Source organism: Chenopodium album, chromosome 4, assembly GCF_948465745.1.
Source record: "Chenopodium album chromosome 4, dcCheAlbu1.1, whole genome shotgun sequence".
Classification (NCBI taxonomy): Eukaryota; Viridiplantae; Streptophyta; class Magnoliopsida; order Caryophyllales; family Amaranthaceae; genus Chenopodium; species Chenopodium album.
Window position 1 is genome coordinate 75,110,162 of NC_137837.1, and position 4,030 is coordinate 75,114,191.

A 4,030-nucleotide genomic window follows, 5' to 3' on the forward strand; every position below is an offset into this window, starting at 1 on the left:
CAATTCACTTTGTCCGGTGGATCCTCCTTGACTTGAATTGGGGGTTCTTCAGTGCTACGCACCAAAGATCCTTCTTTGATCGAGGATTGCTCCAAATTGTCTTTGCATTCAACACTTGCAACTCGATCTGACGGAACACTTACCGTAGGCTCAATTTGTACAACTTGCTTGATCGGCTCCACCTTTTCATCCTCGAAACCAAGACCAACAGTGTAAAGTGCTCTTTCTATTGCATCGAATTCCATCTGCCATTTGTCTATCTCATCTGAAAGGGATGCAACACAAGATACCGCCTCCAAGGGATCTTTTTCAAGAGCTTGGGGCTTGTTAGAATAATTCTCAACCACATTGACACTAAAACATTTCTCCTCGGTCATGGAGCTTTTAGGGGTATTATTAAGATTAAAAATAACTTTATCATCCCCTACTGATAGTGTTAACTTACCACTTCTCACATCGATGATTGCTCCTGCAGTGTTGAGGATTGGTCTACCCAAAATAATTGGGGTTTGCATGTCCTCAGCCATATCAAGAACAACAAAGTCAACGGGTATATAAAATTTACCTACTCTAACGGGGACATCCTCTAAAATACCTTTAGGGTATTTGAAAGAACGGTCGGCCATTTGTAGAGTAATATTAGTAGCTTTTAATTTACCCATATTCAACTTGGAACATCCTCTAAAACACTAACGCTAGCACCCAAATCACACAATGCATTATCAATCATTAGATTTCCTATATGACAAGGGATAGAAAAGCTACCCGGATCTTTTAATTTAGGTGGAGATTTATTCTGAAGTACGACACTACACTCTGCAGTGAAAGCTACTGTCTCTACCTCACTAATAGACCTTTTCCTTGTTAATATTTCTTTCATAAATTTTGCATATGAAGGAATTTGTGTGATTAATTCAGTGAAGGGAATTGTTACCTTCAAATCTTTTACCATCTCCAGGAACTTACCAAACTGCTTATCCAAATTTGTCTTCAAGTGACGATTGGGGAATGGAAGTTTGATAATTGGCTTTGGAGCATTATTGCTCTTGTCTGGAGTAGCCACCTTCTCTGGAGTCGTACCCTGTAATGTAGAATTAGATATGTTAGTACTATCTTTTAGCCCTGCAGGGCTATTGACTACATTGTTTGGTTTAACGGAATCAAGATTAGCATTATTTAATAAATTAGGTTCATCAACTCTGGGCATAGGGGGCCCTTCATAGTTTGAACTACTCCTTAGAGTGATTGCATATGCTTGATCCGTAGGCCTGGTCGGCTGTGCCGGCAGAGCTCCCTGCTGGCGGGCTTGTAGAGTAGCGGAAAGTTGCTCAATCTGATTATCTACAATTTTATTATGTGCTAGAATTTGATCAATTGTCACATCTCTACTCTCCATGTGCTTCTGCATATTAACCAACATTGCTTTAATTTCTACCAAAGAAGGGTCGGAAGATGAGGAGGGTTGTTGTGGTTGGTTCTTCTGGCCAACATTGGGATGATAATATTTCTGCTGCTGTTGCTGTGGCGCCTGTGGTTCTTGTGGTGGTGGGTTTTGAACATTGGTACTCCGGTAGGAAAGGTACGGATGGTTCCGATACCCAGGATTGTAGGTGTTGGAGTATGAGTTATTCTTCCTATAAGCTTGAAAGGCATTAACTTGCTCCACGGAACTCCTGCAATCTTGTTCCCAATACCACAATTTTCACAGAAAGCCTTATTAGAATTATTATTAATCTTAGAAACATTAGCTACATTAGCAGTGCTCAGATTATCTAATTTTTGGCAGATAGAGGTCAGTTGAGCTTGCAAAAAGGATATAGAGTCAACACTATGCTTCCCCTTGTTAGCAAATCCTCTAGGATTCCCATATTGGGAATTGTGTATCCCCATATCTCCAATAACCTGACCTGCATCATCAACATTGAGATTCATAAATCTCCCACTAGCTGCAGAATCTAAAATTATTCTAGAAGAATTTCCAATGCCATTATAAAAGGCTTGGATTAACTGCCATTGTGCTAAATTATGGTGGGGGCATTCTCTTTGTAGGTTTTTGAACCTCTCCCAAGCCTCATATAAAGATTCATCGGCTTCTTGGGCAAAGTTTTGAATCGCACTCCGTAGTACGGCTGTTCTCTCTGCAGGATAATACTTGTTATAAAAATTCAAAACCAGAGTTTCCCAGTCAGTTATACCAAGTGCAGTTCTATTTAAGCCATTAAACCACAATTTAGCTTTTCCAGTTAAAGAGAAGGGAAAGAGAATCTCCCTGATTTGGTCTTGAGTGACCCCGGCTTGCCTGATGGTATTGCAATATTGACAATAGTCGGCAATGTGAAGATTTGGGTCTTCACCCTTAGCTCCACTGAATTGCTTCCTCTCTATCATCGTTATAAATTGAGGTTTAATTTCAAATTGAACCCCATCAAGAGCCGGAGTAGGGGTGAGATGTGGAAAATCTAAAAGCTTTGGTTGTGAGTAATCACTAAGCTTCTTTGGAACCGCCATCTCTGATTCTGCGTCTGATGATACCTATGAATCGCTAGAACCAGTCGGAGGATCGCGGTGATTATTATTATTATCACAAGAATCCGCCAGGATTTGCTTGTAGAGATTTTTCTGTCTATGGAAGGAACGTTCGATCTCAGGATCGAATGGGATGTACCCTGATCTGGAACACCTGGGCATAAACAAAAAACTAGAAGCAAATATAAGATTTGCCTCAGAGAACTAATGTTCTCTGAGACAAAAAGAAAATAACCTAGACTATAAAAATAATCAGAAATAAAAATAAAACCGTTTCCTCGGAAACGGCGCCAAATTTTGACAAGGTAAAGTCGTATCCCCTAATCAAAAGTAAATACCTAAGTCCTCTAACTAAAGTAGATAGGGAAGTAGGGTCGTAAGTCTTTTTACTCCTAATTAATTATTATAATCTAAATTATCTAAGTAACCAATATTTTTGGGAATAAATTTTATACTATGAAGAATAAGTTTAGGGAAAAAAACAATAATAAGAAGGCCTAGGGTCACAGGTTCACCAATAATTAATATTTCGGGATAAAACATAATAATTAATAATTAACATTGCACAAATAACATGATTAACAGGCTCTCGCAATTTATTAATCAACATAGATCTAACAGGCTCTCGCAATTTACTAGATCTAAGTTCCTATTAAAAAAATCCTTTAATATTAAATTAACATCTTCTCGATTCATCAATTCAATATTGCTAAACATTCACAATCAAATTACATATGCTCGATTCATAATCTAATTGCAAAGAATTAAAACAATTCAATAAGAAATTATCATGTAACACCAATAATCATTAATAACAAATTATCCCTTCATATTAATTATGGATCCCCATAAACCCTAGAATTAAACTACTCAGACATATAGGTAACTAAACTAATCAAATAAATAAAACAAAACATAATCAAAGAAGTAAATGAAATAGCTGAAATTAAAAGAGAAGAAATTGTTACCAAAGGAAATCTGGATTAATGGAAGTAATTAAGAACAAAAGTTGAGAGAGAATTTAAGAGAGAGAAATATCCTAAGTAGAGAGAGAAAATCTAAAAAAAGAAGGTAATCCAAAATTACGTACATAATTCGTACTTAAACAACAAACTAAACAACTCCTAATTAGAAACTAAGTGCTCGTCTAACAAAGTCTTCCTGAAACACGCGCCCGATCGGGCTAGAGGCCGCCCGATCGGACGCACCTTTTTTCCTCGCGCCTCTTCTCGGCAGCAACGCCCGATCGAGCTAAATGCTCGCACGATCGGGCGCGCCTTAGGCCACGCACCAGCACCAAAGTTGCACGCCGCGCCCGATCGAGGTAATGCTTGCCCGATCGGGCCCTTGCTTCTCTTCGAGGCTTGGACTTCGATTGGGCCTCGGCCCAATCCGGATTTCCTCTTCGGGTCTTGAATACTCGGTCTAAATATCTCGGTATCCCGATTACCGAGCCCTTAATCACTGGCTCGATGACTCTAACCGGCCTTGGGCTTCAAAGATG

General features: G+C 39.0%; 1 non-coding gene across 1 annotated transcript; it reads left to right on the forward strand.

Moving 5' to 3' along the window:
* The first annotated feature begins 2,020 nt into the window (after window positions 1–2,020).
* On the forward strand, window positions 2,021–2,127 carry LOC145629796 (small nucleolar RNA R71). Its single transcript, XR_014111936.1, has one exon. It is a non-coding gene; the product is annotated as a small nucleolar RNA R71 (small nucleolar RNA).
* Window positions 2,128–4,030: the final 1,903 nt, after the last annotated feature.